Raw genomic sequence first — 18,233 nt, 5'->3', positions numbered from 1 at the left:
AGATTAATGTCCTTTCTGAACACACTCTAAACATCTTGTCTCCGAGGCAACAAGAGATCCTCACCTCTAAAAGCATCAGCATCAACTCCTTAAGTACTGCTGATGCAGCTGTTTGTAGACCTACTCGATCAGCTGTGCCAGTGAAACAACAGAGCCTAACAAAGAGCAAAGCGTGGGGGAGGGAAGGACAAAGATGGCTGTTGTAGGTTTTTTTAATCCAGATCATTTTGTTGATCTGATTTGCAGAGAGAACCTGCAAAACCAGTTTCTTGTGTTTGAGGTCCCTGAACATCTCATTAGTCAAGCTTGTCTCTTACTGTCTTCCTCAGATAATTTCCAGCTGTTTCCAAAGTAAAGGCTGTTTTCTCCGAGGCCACAGTCTTTGGTGTTCCACTCTCCTTTCTCCTTTGAAAAAGCTTTGGAAAAAACAATTCACAACTATAATCAATAGATATTTACCTTCCCCCCCCCCCCCCCCCACAGTTTGAAGTTAATAAAAATTGTTTTTTCTTCAGACTTTTCATTAACATTTAAAATTGTTCAGTGACATGAGGCTGTAAGGAGCCTTCCAATTGCAGAGGGATTCTGACATAGCTCACAGGGCTGCCTAATTTCTTTATCCCTTTGCTCCAGAAGCTTGCTTCTCTTGCCTTTTCTCCCTCTTCCATATTAATCCCTTGTCCCTCTCAAAATACAAGGCAGTTTAGATATGACTCTGACTCAACTATTTGTAAAAAACCAGGACTGCACAATCTTTCTTGGGCCATACGTGTTTGATAAGAGCTGCATCGTTGTGTTAGTCAGTGGCTTGGCAAGCACAAGCTTGCATGCAGTGCTGAGTAACCTGCCTCCTCAGTGACTGAAATTTTACACCAAAATGGTCAGACTTACCCTGCTTATCAATCCACAACTCTCAATATTCCATCGACTTGTACAATGTCAGCTGCATTTCTTTAAAACACACCTGTTGGAGCAAGATAATTCATGTAAATTGCAGCTTACACAGGCAAGAAATCAGGCTTTCAGAGCTGCAGAAGGACACCTGAAAACCAACTAGGGGGGCATCAAAACAGGAGGCCTACATAAAACATCATTATGGTAGCTCCAACTCTTTTTCTCGAGAGAGACCTGTGGTTGGCAACTGGGAGAGTTCTGTTTGCAGTCATCTCCAGTTTCACGCCAGCTCACTAGTAAGAAAAGAACAAAAATCAGTCTCTAAACCAGATTACATTCCTGCCCTTGAAACTAACAAGTTGATGGGTAGGTTTCAGAGTGGCAGACATCAAGGCAATGATTTTAAATGGAGAGCTAACAGCAGTCTTGACTAAAGGCAAAGGTTAACCTGTCTCCCTAGTTAGTGCCCTCAGTGCAGGATTACAAAAATTATTCTGTGGGAAAGGAGTAGGACGATTTACAGTTTTCCTTTGTCCAATAGGAAGCCAAGAAATGTCAGATCTGCTGCCAAGTGCAGTTCCACAAAGGAGGTTCTCACCTCAATCGGTTTTAGAAGCTCACAAAAAAGATACTGCTGTTTCTTTTAAAATCTTGTGTTCCAGATTTGAAGGTGCTTATTTTTTCACATGTGTATCAGCATGCAAAGCCTCCTTTAGCCAGACTGCCTCAGTCTAAAGCTCCTTGCCAGTTTCTGTGGGACAGAGAAGTACAGAAGCGCGTATGCACACAGCAGGCGTATCTTTTCAAAGTCATCCAATAAAAAGGGGCACGCCTCCCTGTGCTAGTTTCTCCTGTTCTGCTTGGAGCCTCTGGCAGGATCTGAGGAATCTATGTAAACATGTGTAAGAGCACTTGTATGTCCCTTCCTTTCATGCAGTGGGCATCCTGATTAAATCCTTCCTGTCAATATTACAGATTTCTTGGACACCAGTCTTTGTGGTAAAGTTTTTTGTACTCATTTATAATTTTAGGGTGCTTTTTATTAGGAGTGGAAACGAAGATGTTGTTCCATGACCGCTTTTTAATTAAAATAATAATAAGGTAGCAGAAAGAGTGCAATATGATGTCAATTGCATAATGATGTATGAAGGCAGCTTTTTTCAACACAGCATGGTAATTGCCTTGAACCCCAAAGGATGAAATAAGATCAATGGCTTGCATCATTTCAAAAGTTACAACAGAACACATGAAAAATAGAGCATAAGAGTAGGTAGAGAACCTGGGAAACAAGGTTGATTAACAATGCATGGATAATTCACTGCAGGGTATGAAGAATTATGTGGGTGAGTATATAAGTGATTTAAAAAGAAAAGGCATCTGTGTACCTGTTACAGTGACTCAGTACTGTAAGACTGTGAGAACAAATATTTCTGGAACAAAGTCTACAGTTCTTAGTGTCGTGGTGTATCTTATGTTGAATTTATGCAGAATATTACTTTATAATCAAGAGGCAATTGGCTTTAAAAAGCTGCTCAATACATAACTTTAGAATTTGTAATAAAACTATTTAGACTGGGATAAAAAAAAAGAGGCTCTTGAAATTAAAAACTGCAGAGAATCCAACAAAGTTGCTTCTTTTCTCCAGACTAAACAGCCTCAGTTGCCTCAGCTGCTCCTCATAAGACTTGTGCTCTAGGCCCCTCACCAGCTTTTGTCTCCCTTTGGACCTGCTCCAGCGCCTCAATGTCTCTGTTGTAGTGGGGGCCCGGAATTGAACACAGGATTCGAGGTGTGGCCTCACCAGTGCCCAGTACAGGGGGATGATCACTGCACTGGCCCTGCTGGCCACACTGTTTCTAATGCAGGCCAGGATGCCATTGCCCTGCTTGCCTGCCTGGGCACATGCTGGCTCATGTTCAGCTGTCAGTCAGCACCCCCAGGTCCTTTTCCTCCAGGCAGCTTTCCAGTCACTCTTCCCCAAGCCTGTAGGATTGCATGGGGTTGTGGCCCAAATGCAGGACCATTTTAATATATATGTATACGTACACACATGTAATATGTATATTGTATACGTATGTATATATATTCAACCAAATGTACATTCAGCCAAATAAAATAATAAAGGAACAAGGTTCTTTTTACCTAGTTTGCTTATTTCTAACTTGGGAGAATACAAAACAGCAGATGGCAGATCCCGCTCTTCTGTTTTTTAATAAGTTGCATGCACATTCCCATTCATGCACAAATCTAAACAAGCTCTGAAAAGAAGAAATAAAGGCACTGTTGACCCATAGAAGGACAGCAGAAGTCAAAGCTTTTGACTGCCACTGGAGTCCAGGCTTCTCATTCAATATTAACTGCAGCCATGACTTCTCACACTGAACTTGAAACACTTAGAGGTATGAAGAGGCTGATAAATGTACAGATTTTTCAGTAGATGGACACAGAGCAAGAAAGCGTAGGGGAAGAGCACCTTTTTCTGATGACACTAAATAATTAGTAATGTTGCAGTAGAATGCTGTATAACAAAAGTGGCTGCACAGTAAATTAAGACATAAAGAGTTACATGCCAGAGTGCTCTTGCTGGGTACTGCAGGGTTCTGCCCTACCTCACAGTTTAGTAGTCATTTTGATGACAACAGTTAAAGATTTGAAACTTTCTCCCATAGTTGCAGAGAAATGATTTAATGGCAGCTAAAAAACTAAAAGTGAAAGGATTTAGAAAACACACACTAATCTCTACTGGAGATGTTAAAACCTGGAATACAGCTACCTAAAAGAAATGGGGATATATGTTTTGTCAGTGTACGGCAAATGGGAGGTATTTGCAATGTGGAAGCATCAGATTGCATGGAAGGAAATAAAAATCTGTCTCCATTTTAAAGTCTTACCTAAAGCATTGCATTCCATTTCAACCACTTCACTACTGTGGGCCCCTGCTACAAGGAATAGATTGACGAATTGCAGACAATTCCAAGAAAATTTTCCAGGAAATAATGAATCATCCAGGAGTACGAATGGAGACACTTTAGGGGGCAAATCCAAAGTTCAAGGTATGTATTCACTACAGAGGCACAATAGTGCTTTGCAAATATCTGAAGGTGGAGGGTGAAGGACTTGGAATAAAAAAGAGGTGTACACCTAAGCAGACGTGGCTGAGAGAGTGACCAGCAGAGCCCATGCCTCGCAGCAAGGGAGATGTCAGTAAGAGAATGAGACCAATGATTCAGTGAGTGCCAATGGACAGGACATCTGAAACAAAGCACCAGGCTGTTACCTGTGAGGAAGCTATGCAATGCCACAAGCGTAAGTGGATGGCTAGGTGGGTCATCTGTTCTTTACTGGCTGCAGTCATCAGTATTAGACTGAACTGTAAAATTCTCTAGCTATCTTTCCTTTAATTGCATTGTGAGTATAATAACAGAGCCTGATAGTTCTTAAAATATTCCTTTGTATCTTATTTAAGCAAGGTCATTAGAGGGGGAAAAAAGGGGGAAAACATCTGTATGCTCTAATTAGCTAAAAGTGCTTGCAGGCAAAAACATACAGTTCCTCAATGTTACTCTCTACCAGCTTCAGTTGCCAGCAGAACTTCTTGGGGGCCAGTTGAGGCCAGGTGCCTGTGTTCAGTGCACTTGAATGCTCTGTCAGTGTTCATGCAGAATACCCACAAGAACTTTTCTTCTTTCAGGTTGTATACTGCCTGTTCGCATGCAGAGAAACTTAGATTGTCCAGTTTTACACACTGGCAAAACCACAACCACTCATTTTTATCACATTTATAAATCACAGCTAACCTACACAGGTATTACTGTCCTCAAAAGCCTTGTAGCTGTCTTCAAATTGGCAACATATTTCATCTTTTGACCTCCAAAGACTTCTTTTTCCCAGTACTATCTTGTATAACTCCTGTGTGAGGCCGTCTCTGTGCTCCACCTGTTTTCTTTACATAAGGAGTTAGGAAGGATGGTTGTCATCGGAAGAAAGCTAACTCTATCCCAGACAAAACCAGGGCAATGGTTCCTTCACAAAACTCAAGATTTTCATCCCAGAATCCATAGCAGCTCAGTGCAAATCTGTGTGTGTGTGTACAAGCAGAGCACATTGCTACACATTGCTATTCCTGCTAACCCCATATCATTTTTAACACATTTGCACCATCAAACTTCCCTTGAAGCTAGCCTTTCTCACTAATGCGACATCCTCATAAACTGTCAGAGACTGAAGGGAAGAGAATTCCTGATAAGGGGAGAAGAAATGGTGCAGTGGTAAAGCTTTCCCTCTCTTGTTCCTGTGAAAGAAAGTGGGAGAAGAGAGCATACCATTTAGTTTTGTGCAGCTGCTTTTGCTCTGTGTGGATGTTTTGTGCCAGAGAATTGCTGCAGAGCTTTGGGAGTGAGAGCAGAATGCCAAATATCCTGTGCTCTCAGCCACCATATCCTGCAGAGGTATTTCTGTGCTGAAATATGGGCGACAAGCAACACTTGAAAGCTGCTTCTTCTGTGTCTCCCATGTAGCTATGTGCTGGTTTTGGCTGGGATAGAGTTAATTTTCTTCATAGTAGATAGTATGAGTAGATGTTTTGTTACAACGCTGAAAGCAGTGTTGATAATAAAACAATGTTTTAGTTATTGCTGAGCAGTGTTCGCATAGAGTCAAGGCCTTTTCTGCTCCTCTCACCACCCCACCAGTGAGTAGGCTGGGGGTGTAAAAGGAATTGGGAGGGGAAACAGCTGGCACGGATGACCCCAACTGACTAAAGGGATAATTCCATGCCATATGATGTCATGTTCAGCAATAAAAGCTGGACAAAAGAAGAAGGGAGGGATGTTCAAGGTTATGTTTTGTCTTCCCCAGTACCCATTATGTGTGATGGAGCCCTTCTTTCCTGGAGATGGCCCAACACTTGCCTGCTGATGAGAAGTAATGAATGAATTCCTTGGTTTGCTTTGCCTGTGTGCAAGGCTTCTGCTTTAACTGCACACTGTGTTAACCAAAAAAAACCCACCAAAAGATAAAACTGAAAAACCCCAAACACAAGTGATACACAGTACAGTTGCTCACCACTTGCTGACTGATACCCAGACCCACCCCAGCAGTCATCAGCCCCTCGCGCCCAACTCCCCCTTATATATAATGAGCATGACGTTCTATGTTATGGAATATCCCTTTGGCTAGTTTAGGTCAGGTGTCCTGTCTCTGCTTCCTCCAAGCGTCCTCTGCCTGTCCCCACTGGCAGAGCATGAGAGGCTGAACGTCCTTGAGCAGGGTAAGCGCTACTGAGCAACAACTAAAACATCGGTGTGTTTTCAGCACTGTTCCCAGACTAAAGCCAAAACACAGCTCTGCACCAGCTCCTAGAAGAAAACTGATTCTATTCCAACCCAAACCAGGACAAACTACTATTCAATAGCCCCTAACTGAACTTATCACAGTATAGTTGCATTTGAATTTAGATTTGTCTGTAACGTGGACAAGGCAAGATGTCTTCCATCTTCCTTCACAGGAAAGATCCTAGCGGATCTCTAGCTTCTGTAATGTTGAAATGGGGCACATTTTCCAAAATCTGCGGTTCATAACTACATCTCATCAAGAAGGTTTGTGGAGAATTGCCAAAAGGCTGACCAACTATATCCTTTTGTTCATTCTGTAGAAAGCAGAAGTTTAGCTTTCAAACCAGTGTCTTGTCTCAGGACTGAGTTTAGAGCTGAGCAGTTGGTACAGGTAGCACTTACTGTGAGGATGGAAAGAGCAAAACCATAGAACGTAATGCAGAGATAGCACATTCCCCTTATTTCATAGAGCTGGCTTGTTCACCAGTGTGTGGGGCTAGTAACTGAACCTTGAGAAGTACTAAAGAATCAAATGGTACTACAACGTGGGGAGTATCTGCAGTACATTTTGCCATGTTCTTGACATAACTCAAACACCCCAGGTGACTCTTTGCAGGGCCTGTGTAGAGCCCTGCATTGGTTTGTGTCGGGACAGAGCCTCACTTACCGACAATTCTCTCCCACTTTTCTGAATTTCTGGGATAGCATCAAAGTGTCCAACCTGGACTGAGAATCAGTTATTTAAGGCATTACTTTAGTAAAGCAGTCTTAGCTATCACATAACAAAGCTTAATGGATTGATACAAAATAATGAATTGACTTTATTAACCTTTTTCACTATGTCAGTAAACGTGGAGGGTGATAAGGGTAAAGGGCCTCAATCGGATCTCCTCCTCCTGTAGCAGCTTCTCTTTATCTGGGTGCCTGAGACTGTCCTAAGTGGTTTGGATGATTTTTGTAACTCATACCACTATTTTAGCATTCTCTAGCAAAAAGGCTCCAAGGTGTGGCATGCAGATTTTTTTACAAGTATTTTTTAGAGAAAAAATGAGCTTACATGGCAACAACAGCAGATTCCAAACCTGCTTTATGTCAACTCTTGTCTGAGCAACAACAAATACCTCCATGTGAGCAGTCACTGCCTCATGGCAGATAAGTACCTGACCACGAGGCAAAGGTCTTTACTCCTTAAACTCTTCCTGAACATTAGATAAACGCTTTGACAACAGTGATTACAGGCAGTCAGTAGAACCTCACTGTTGTACATAGCACATTCAGCTGGTCCTCTCAGAATGTCCTCAGCAGCAGCCCGTGTGCTGGTTGAACCTGCACTTGCAGCCCTGGATGTTAAGGCAAAGAAAGATCAGGAGAAAGAATGAGATAAAGCACAGGGTACTGGTGAAACCTAATGTGTTTTAGATAGGTGAGTGGATTAGGTTGGGGTCATGCAGTAGGTGGGCAGAGGTGAAAGGCTGGGATCTGAGTATGGTACATTACTCGGACAGGAAAGTTGAGCGTGGTTTTTAGGAGTAGGACATGCAGTAGAAGAATGTCAGTGCATGGACCTGAGAATCTAATGAAGGGGAAGGAACACACTAGGAGGGAAGAGGCAGGCAGGAGGAGAAACAAACCTCTTCTGACCCATTCTTATGGTCTGGAAAAAAATATTCAGGTACTGTCTACAGTGCTGACAAAGTTTGAGAAGTGCGTGCCCCAGTTCAGTACTGATTTTCAAGTTATCTGCAATTGCAGGTTTACTTTTCATAATGCAGGTTATGTACCTGCCCACACAGAAACCGTAAGTTAATCAGCGGGAGAGAGTTACCGACAAAACAACAAGTAACAGGGTGAGGTATAGAAGCTCCTTGCTAGGCTCAGAAACTGTGTCTGAGCTCCCTCTAGTGAGTTGTGTGCGTTTACTACGCTCAAAGATCACAGCCCAAAGCTCACATACCTCTTGATTGAATCGCTAAATTCAAACCCAAATACTTCTAAAACAAACACGCAAACGATCTTTGTACCTGGCCCATAAGAGGTCACATCAATTCTGCTTCACAAGCTAAGCTCTTATTTTTAGAAGTTTCCAGAAAAGTAATGAGAACAAATGTAGTTTTGATGGTGTTAGAGACAAATGAAAACTAGACTGTTTGCAAAGCACTTGCAAAACAGAAGCAGCAGGCTTGTATAACTTCCTACTGCAGGTAACATAAGTATTTTCTAAAACACAGAAGGGAGTGTGGTAGAGGGTTTTTAGCATCATGAATGCAAAACAACTGTCAAGTAAGGCTGGCATATAGATCAGTTGACTTGATACCTTATAGAATAAGCAAAGGGGTGAATCACTGTTTTAAAAAATCAGACTGCTCAGTTTTCTACATGGCAAATGAACTCTCTGGCAGTTTATTTATTTCCTCCTGGAATGATGAATGGATGGGGCCTTTTTTTTGTGCAATGAGCTTAAGCTACAGAGGCCAGGAAGTGCTACCCCACTTCCTGCAGGCACACACATCTACCTATGTTTTTCCCCACAGTGGGAGGAGAAAAGGAATTCTTGTGTTAAAACAACCCTCAGCTATCTTGTGGTGACTGTGTGTCCTTCAGCTCTACTGGTGATTTGCTGTGAGTTTACTTCATGTCTCTGTAGCATATAGGTCCCCTTGTCTTGGTTGTTGCCTCTTGTCTGGGCACTACTGGTACTAGCAAGCTGTGGACATTAGCATTACTGTTTCCTGCTACTGCTGTTTTCTGGCTTGCTGTCATTTTTGCCACGCTCACACGACTGCATTTTATTGTGTTATTCAGCCACAACCACAAATTAACTCTTGTTCATATATTCATCCTTTTTCAAGAAGCCTGTGCCATCAAAAAACCACTTCTCTTTCCTAGATGTGTTCCACTGAGAACCTTTTACAGTCCTACCTCTTCTGGGTACAGCAGAGAAGTAGTTCCATTAAAGTTCCTGTCCTCACACTGCCCTACCTCACTGAGAACTCATTTCTGGAGTTCTCAGATCCAAGACACGTTAAGGAGTGGGCATGACAGCAGCCATAAAGTTAACCGAAGCAGGGTGAAAAGTTGTTATGCCATCAGCCAAAGGTGAGTGAAAGCTGTAGGGGTAGTTAATTTACCCAAATAAGGAAGAGAATAAAGAACTGAAGCTTTGCATTTGACATTACGGAGCAGCAATATTTCCCTGCCCACCATATCAGGCTTGTCATAGGCTTACCCATAGGAGGTTTGTAGGTTTGTCCACCTGATTTTACAAAAGATCTCAAAAGGAGAAGAAGCAACAAAAAGCTGTGGTAGTAGAAACCACTGCATTATCTCTCCACCTCCCAGGCTAGTTCATGATCTGATCATACACTAAGTGTTTCAATGGAATTTTCCAAAGCAGTTGCTTTGTCCTGTCCTACAAATCCAATAGTAATTGAAGACTTCCAAGGAAAGTAACAGCCCCATTGACGTCTGCGCTCAGTCACCAGCTCTCCGTGCTGCCTACAATATGCTGAAGTTTCTAGGTTTGATTTTAGCTAAAATGACTAATGCTGAATGAGCTGTGATGTATAACAAGAAAAAAGCATGTGGAATGAAAAGTACCTTAAAAATGATTTGGAGCAATGTGGTCAGGTTTTGTGTCAGAGAAGGCAATATAATGCTGAAACCATCTAGCCTGCAGCTGTGAAAACACAAGAGAGGCATAAACCCAAGTTAATGGCAGCATGCCAGAGCCTTCTTAAAAAAATGACACATCACTGAAATCAAGTGCTGATGTAGCACCACCAAAGGCTCCTTACGGGCCTGGAGACAAGAGTGCCCTTACATTTCATTATATACCTAGCAGCAATACCTGCCTCCACAGAAGGAAGGGTATTTCTAATGATCACTCTGTTATATCTGATAATGGTTCCATACCCCAGTAAATATGAACAGCTTTGGTTGTCCTTACCCTTTTATTTAATTATAGAACACACTGGAATTTTTACTTTCTATGAAAAATGACCTAACTTCCTTACAGGAATAAGTAACAAGATTTAGTAGGTGAAGCTGAAACTGAAACTAGGACATTTTAGTTTAAAAGAAGGCCTTATTAGGATTTAAGCATGTAAGTGTCCTGAAAACAGGCCATAGATGCTCATCACTTTAAACAATTAAGAACAGATGCTAAATGTGCATGTCTGGTTCAGAGAACATCACAAATAACCTGAAATGTACTCCCAAGCATTGAGGTAAATTGAGGATCACATGGCTGAGCACTGAAATCAGCTGCAGCAGAGAAATCACCAAGCATTGCTTAGATCTGGGGAGCAGACTTGTGCTCTTTGGCAGCTATTACGGTCATGCATTGTGGACTTATTTTCCTCTCATTAACGCTTCAGTCCTTTCCTGTATTTTTATGTGACCGATTTGCATTATACACAGACAGAAACAAAGACTATTGTTACTTCAAGTGGTTCTGTTTCAGCTGCACACCCCAGTCTGCACCACTGAATAAAAGGCATCTCTTCGACTTCTCTTCGTGGCCCCTGTGTTGCAATCCTGGGGAACAGACAGGGTCTCCAGCTCCAGGGCTGAGCGCGGCTGCTGCAAAGCCGGCAGGCGGCACCGCTTCCTTGTGCTGCCTCTGGTTTTCAACGGTTTAACCTTTATATATGCCGCTGATGTCGGTGCATGGACTGCACAGATGTGCTCTGTCCTATTTAGGACTGCTTTTCCTCATTAAGGCCGGGACTGCAGAGCTGTTGTTTTTTTCTCTTGGTGTAAGTTGGGAGGGAATAGGAAAAATCCAAAGAAGGGCAAAGTGTGTTAAAGGTTCCATTTTTTAAGCTGCAGTCTGGAAAGTACTTGCTGCACAGAGGTCAACATTTGTTTCGAAATAAAAATCTGGATGCCTTTTTGGGTTTGAGGTGTCTTCTTATCAGCATTCTCAGGGACTGTAGTTAACCATTTTGTAGGAGTTCTCAGTAATCTCTGTTCTCCAATATCAGCCCATGCACATGCCCTGTTTTCTCTCTCTTGAAGGGACAGCAGAGAAGAGGGAAGGAAATAAAGTGAAAAATGATAATTTCTGCTAAATACAAGACTGAGGATGTGCACAGAACCAAACCAAACACAAAAAGAAGATACTGTTACATCTGGCCTCTTGCTCAAACAAAATTGTCTCTAGCTTTTCCCTCTGTCTTCCTCCAGCTCCTGGAAGCCATCAAGCCGTGCCCACAGCTCACTCCCTCTGTCTCCAAACTCCACTTGTGTCCTCTTCTAATTTGCTTCTGTTTTGCATTTTCTCTGGTGCACGTGGAATCGCCACATGTGCAGAAAGAACATGGACCACATGACCGCACACAGTTACCCACATTTTACTGATGGGCAAGGGGAAATCCCTTGGTTTGATGTGGCAACGTATTGCCAAGAATTCATTTGGATTCTTCACAAGTGTCTTTCAAAAACTGGAACCACAAGTTTTTGCTTGCAAATAGCTAAAAAGTCCTCCTGTGTGTATGACATTTATCTTCCTCAGATAACACTTGGAGGATCTCCAAAGGACTTTGGTTAGGGTTTGATGCAAGACATGTTAATAACCTCTTAATCTTTGCAATACCTGTTTTGCTGGCTAAGTAATTGATTTAACACTATTTTATGGTTATAAACAATATCTGTGCGCACTGTAATGGACAATAAATACTGATCCTGGAATATTCAAATACAGGTAAGTATGTAGTCAAAACAACCAAACAAATCTAATGAAGATGTGGCTTTTTATATTTAACCTGTAGTTTCTCAAGCTTCTTAAAATAGTTGTTTCTTCATAGCCACAAGGGACAGACATTTTTATATTAAAAACATCAGAATCTAGTAAAAATATACACCCATTAGGTGAGACTATAAAAATGGGGTAAACCATGAAAAGTTGGAAGTAAAACACGCAGAAGAGACCTTCAGCTCTGATTATCAGTCTTCTGGAGGCAACTGATTGCATAAAACATCTGAAATCTCAACTAACATATTGTGTAATCACTTAGTGGCAGATAAGGATTCTGGACTGCAAGAAGGATATCCCTAAACGACCCTTACAAATAAGGCCCACAAGGAGTTTCTCTCTCATTCAATTCCAAAAGCCATAGCTGTGATGTTTTCAGTTTTATTCCCTCCCATTCCCCTGGGCCCTTTTGCTTTCTCCCAGGCTGAGCTAGCTTCACTCTTAAATACAGCTGCCTCTCTCCCACACTCACATGGTTCCCTATGGCAAAGGACTGTGGTATGGATGGCACAAAGGCTTCATTGGACTGTTTATAAATACATGAGTGGAAGGGAAAACAGCAGAAAAATTTATAGTGAACGTGTTATTACAGACTTCAGCGTTAATCACTAAGCAGCTTCAGGAATGTTGCTCTGTGGATCTTGCCACCCTAGAAACTTCCTGAGGCACTTTGGAAATTTTCCAAGATTCCACCAGACTTCTGGCCAAGCAGCAATGCCTTGGGCCAACATCCAAATCTCAAGCGTAGTCAAGAAAAGCTGAACTTACCTTAAGTCCACTGGGATTTACAACTAGTGGTAATTTTGTTTTCCTCACCTACATCAGACATTTATGATGGCTCAGATGTCCAGGAAATTAGTCACGCACTGATGGAAGCAGGGCAAATTCCCACTATGGGTGGAACCAGAAAAGTCATAGCCATCACCTTCCCAGCTGCAACCTCGTGTCCAAGGTCAGTTGAATCCAGCTCCTCCCCAGAACCTGTTAGAAGTCAGACATTGCCAAGAAGCTTTGAGAGGTCTGATTGCTCCTCCCATCACTGCCAAAGTGAGAGTGAGCAAGCAAGAATCAGTCACCTAGAGGGGCTGGCAGAACAGGCAGGGAGCCGGCAAGAACCGCTCAGATTACCTGCTTTTCCCTCTTCTTTCACTTTTTAAAAGGGACACTCATTCTGCGCAGTGTAGCAGAACCGATTACACAACACAGGTTTCAAACTGCTAATTACAGTGGATGCTTCTGCCTCAATATCGCTGGAGGGAGACATTCATGCAATGCAGCCGTGGTATCTGTGACAACAGCATCATGTGCCATGCTGATCAAAACTAGTTCATGGCTAACTTTTAGTGTCACCCTTCCCGGTGGTAATTACACCTTAGAATTAAAAAGGAATCATCACCAAGGCTGTGTGCAGACACCGTGCTCTTATGAAACAAGGAACTCAATACGCAAAATAGTGTGGCATTCATTAATGATCTACAGCATATGTTTTAAAAAAGTCGAATTAGTTTAAGGGCCAAAGGATGGAACTTCTATGATAATTCATAACTGGAACGAGGTCAACAACAGATGAAATTACCCAGCCAGCACGAAAATGGTGAAGTGCAGGAAAATGAAAACCTGCTATTAAAATAGATTTCCAGCCTCTCTTGCTAACCCACCTGGAAGGGAAAATGCAGTAATGTCAGGGTGTCAGTGTCATGAAAAGGAATTAGGCATGGTCATGCTAATTTCTGGTTTCTGAATTGCAGTGTTATAAGAATCAAAGAGATAGATAAAATCTACACCAGGACGGTAAGATACAGAAACAACAGGGAAGTTAGAGCAGCCAGTTGTGGGATTCTTTCAGTATGGCTTTCATTGAGAAAGTGTGAGATAGCTTGAATTTAATTCATGTTGGTGTCAAATCACACCAGTAAGATGTTTTCCTGTTTTTAGCACCTTTATTTAAGTCAAGAGTGTCTCAAAGCATTTCATTATTTTTAGGTAGGTGTCAAAAGCAGTGGAAATTAAATTCCTGTGCAGGGCTGCACTGCAATTGTGGGAGGAAAGTAAGCACCCTTAGACCCCGGCCATGTCCTGTCAAAGTATGGGTCAGGAGTGCAGCACCTGGGGAGCAGGGCTGTTCTTACACTGGTATTCCCTGTACAATGTACCTGGGAAGTGGAAGAAGGGGAGCAAGGTCTGCCTGTGTACTCAGTGGCTCTGGTTTACAGAGATGTAGACAGATAATAGGAGTGAAGCATATACAGAAGCCTCATGATATCGTGGCCTTGCACCACAAGCAGCATGTGCTTTAAACATGAGTTATAAACATTAATTATAATAGTAATAAAATGCATACCTCCAAGATTAGCAGATCAAACATACCCATACAAGAATTTCTGTGCAAGAGTAGTGAGAATATAAAAATCTGGCTTTGCAGTAGCTAGAGATGATGTCGCAAGACTATCAAAAGGCTTTTTCCCATTTTGCTGTGATTTTATTTTGGAAGAAAACAGACTAATACTCGACGTGTTCTGATTTTGATGCAGCTGCGTATTTTAAAGTAAGGTAGCTCTGTTGCTGCTTCTCTGAAGAGCATTATGCCTCAAATCCCAGAAATAAAGCTGCTCATACTTTGTGATTTGGCCTTTTGATACCTATGTATTATGATATTGTCTTTAATTACATTAACATGTCCTGTTGTCTCCAAGGATTCTTGATCATGAAGTCACTGGGAAGCTACTCAGTATTCTTTTTGCCTTCCTTACTCAATGAGTGGATTCAGGTCTTAGTTAAAATGCCTGCTCCACATCAGATTCTGCTTATGAAACTATTCACTTGAAGTTATGGATTAGCACTAATTTAACTACAGTGTTTAAAGGCTTTCCTGTAAATGTTGAGGTATTGCCTTAAAAAGATAGGCTTGATCTCTGCCAGCAGGTTTGCACAATTTGAGAGAAAGATGCTCTACAATGTACGTGAAGCTAGTGCAGGTTGGGCCAAGTACATATGTCATGCATGGGCCATTTCTTGTTTTGAAATGATTTTAAAATTCAGATGTAGTTAAAATGGAAATCTGCAGTAAATCTAAATAAAATTCCCTTCCTAAGGAGGAAAACTCAAAAGGAAACAAATAATGTCTCTTAGTGATAATATGCATTCCTGGTGACATTTCAAGTCTAGTCTGTCAGTAATGCGCTTTAAGAAAGCAATGCTTCTCACAGTAACAGAAGCAGGAGCAGCAGGAGTCTGACTGTTTTTTAGAATGAGATATTTGAGGTCAAGAGGCAATAAGAAACAGCCTGAAGAAGGGACCACACAGTCACATCCCTTCCTCCTCCCTCCCTCCTCAGTTGGAATAAATTTGCAGCAAAGAGTATTTCATCACAAGGAAAATCCCAGTCATATGACCTATTTTCATCTAATTATATGACCTGCCTTTCCCCTTCCCCTACTTAAGGGTTTTTTTACCATTTACTCAACATGTGCCTTGGAAATCATGATATGGTGAAAAGCAGATACCTCTGTGAGTTGTGCTGAGTACCTCAACTCTTGAAGATCTCACAGTGAATTTTAATAGGGCTTATAGGGTTATTCATTTAATGTCCATTTCTGTTTTTTCTATGTGACATAGGGATAGGGACCATTAAATGGTGCCCCCTATATACTTAGTACTCCCAGCATCAACTGAAAAGAATAGGACACGCATGGGTCTGAAAAATGGGTGCATAGAAGTGTAATGACAGCACCAAAAATGGGTGCTACCTGCTGTGACTGTATTCTTGTTTTCTATGCCAGTAAGAGATTATGATGATGTCACTGCTCTCTGCCACCACCTGGCTATGTATTAGGAAGGAAAAGGACAAAAGCTATAACCTCTACCTTCTATTAACCATTCACTTATAAAAAGGAAAAAACCAGAACCAGCTGGCAAGATGCCTGAATCTGTCTGCAGGTAAGGGCAGTTTCCAGAGCTAGTATCTATGACAGGTGCTTCTGGAGGTGGATGCACTAGGGAATTTCTAGGTTTTGTTTGGTCCAGAAGCTGTACCTTAATTTGGCTCATTTTTTCCTTTATGTCATCCTCCAGACATTGTTTTCAAGATTTCCAGTGAATAGCTTGTGATGGGCAATTTCTCAGCGAGTCTAAGAATCTAAATCACTGCATATATCTAAATCAGTAAATACATCTAAATCAGTAAATCCTCACTAATCCGGTCACTACACTGAGTCACACAGTAGCAAAAAGCTTAATTGCTACAAATGCTAATAGTAGTTTGTATAGTTTAGTATGGGGAGAGACTTTCATATTCTCTCTGAAAGCTAGTAAAAACACTTTAGAAACCAACCTGGTTGTATTTTCCACAGTCTATTCCTGTCCACCCGTCCCTCCCTCCACCTTAGGTAGCTACTGGTAATGTTAGGACCACTAAAAGCTCTGCTCCACTGCAGATAGTATAAAGTGGGAAGGACTAACAAGAAGCCTATATACTGTAGATACCAGATGCTGAAATCCTTCAAGCAACTGGTTTTACCCTTCATTCTCATAAGGAAAAGCTAAGATGCAGAAGCAGTCTACAGCTCTACAGGTAGCTTAAAAGAGCTGTAAACCCTCACAGTACAGTCATTATGATGCTAAAAGTACCTCCCAAAAAAATAAAAGCAGATGCAATTTCTTTACCTGATAGCACAGCACAAAACCTGGCAGGAATACTAAAGTGTATCTTCCTATTTTTCAGTGCTTCTTCTACCCCCCCCCCCCCCCCCCCCGAAACAGCTATCATATTAATAGAAAACTCAAAAAGAAGTGAAGAACAAGGAGAGTTTTCTTCCCTTCCTTTTTCAGATGCAAGGTTCATTGCAGTTAGTTGTGGCAATGCAGGTTAACCATTTCAAAGTGTGACTAGCAAGTTGCTGTTATTGCTTAATATGTTCTACTTCTGTTATTCCCATGACCACACTCACTCTAAGGAACATTAGAATGCGTACTGCTGCATCACCACAGGGATCAGCAGGGGAGGATTGTTCCTGTTACATAGGCGAGGTACTGAAACACAGGACAATTAAGTGATGCGCTTAAGACCACACAGGAAATTTGTGGGGGAACAGGCAATTAAATCAAACCCTCCCAAGTTCCAGTTTTGTGTTCTATCACTTAATCAACTCTCCCACCTACTTCAAACCAGAGCACAGCACAGCTGTTTTCAGCCACAGCCGGGTTTTTTTTCTCTTGCTCCATCAAAAAAAATCCTGAGCCAGCTGGTTAAAAGGGCTGTCATCGGCAGGCAAGAATGGAGGGTTAGGAAAATAAAATAGAAAAGATCTTAAGGGCAGAACTGAAAAGCAAGTCGTCTGCTATTTAACAAAGCAGTTGAGAATAATAGCCGGGAAAAAAGTGACATTAAACTTGCCTTGCCTCTGTCCTAGCATAACCTGTTAAACCATACTTCAGTTCATCATTGTGATACTAAGTGCTCTGTGATGGCAAGTGCCACAGAGCATAGCCTTTTTTCCTCAAGAAACTATTCGAAGTCTGCCCTTCTTGCTCATATTTGAATACTCTTGAAATCCTGAGGCAGTCTCAGCAGCACTGTTTCCACTCAAAACTTTCTGCATTTTTTATGGTTTCCACAGTGCCTTTTTTTGTGGGATCCTAAAGCTTTCTGTCCCTTCTACATATTTCTACTTAAGAGGAATCAACAGGTTTAGATTCTTAAATTCATTTTTGGGTGTGCTCGGGATAGAAATTACTTTGAAATACTTCTGGAAGGATCACAGGACATACTGTGCAGTCTCTTCTGTGCAATTCAATCTCAGGCTCAGTCCTGAAGGATGCTGCTTGATCTCCTGCCAGCAATACATTTGACTTGCTGTTTTGGAGTTTTATGACTGAAACTCTTAGATGTCTTTAGACAGCTTACGGCTGTTCTGTTTGGTATTGAGAGACATACAGCTCCTAGTCATCTCTGTGGTCAAAGGAGCAAAGGGAAGAGTACTTGCCTCCCTGTCTACTCTGTACTGGGAAAGGTCCCAGCAGAAAGATGAGGAGATTGAGCTGGTGGTGAGGGTGGGCTCTGCAAGGCTTATTTATGCTGCATTGCAACATTCAGCCAGTTCACTGAAAATACTGTTTTTATCATCCTACTGCATGAGTCGATAGCGATGGCTCTTTTTAATGGGCTGTTTTATAATACATGAGTCACTTATTGCTAATTGCCATCTATTTTGCCTTTGTAGGTAAACCATGGGCTATTACCCAGCAGTGAATT

At 41.8% G+C, this 18,233-nt stretch overlaps 1 long non-coding RNA gene across 3 annotated transcripts; it reads right to left on the bottom strand.

Annotated features, from left to right (window-relative positions):
* Positions 1–200: 200 nt before the first annotated feature.
* LOC134169179 (uncharacterized) lies at positions 201–13,388 on the bottom strand. 3 transcript variants are annotated; one of them, XR_009966806.1, is made up of 3 exons: positions 12,751–13,388; positions 892–964; positions 201–416 (listed from the first exon to the last, which is right to left on the bottom strand). It is a non-coding gene; the product is annotated as an uncharacterized LOC134169179 (long non-coding RNA). The 3 variants fall into 3 exon arrangements; XR_009966807.1 differs by having other exon boundaries at positions 892–1,187; positions 12,799–13,388; XR_009966805.1 differs by lacking the exon at positions 12,751–13,388 and having other exon boundaries at positions 892–2,547.
* Positions 13,389–18,233: the final 4,845 nt, after the last annotated feature.

Source organism: Pezoporus occidentalis, unplaced genomic scaffold (genome assembly GCF_034315485.1).
Source record: "Pezoporus occidentalis ecotype Australia unplaced genomic scaffold, CSIRO_AGI_Poc_V1 ctg34, whole genome shotgun sequence".
NCBI classification, from domain to species: Eukaryota; Metazoa; Chordata; class Aves; order Psittaciformes; family Psittacidae; genus Pezoporus; species Pezoporus occidentalis.
Note: the sequence above shows the minus strand (reverse complement) of the source record. Positions and strands in the feature narration are given on the sequence as shown.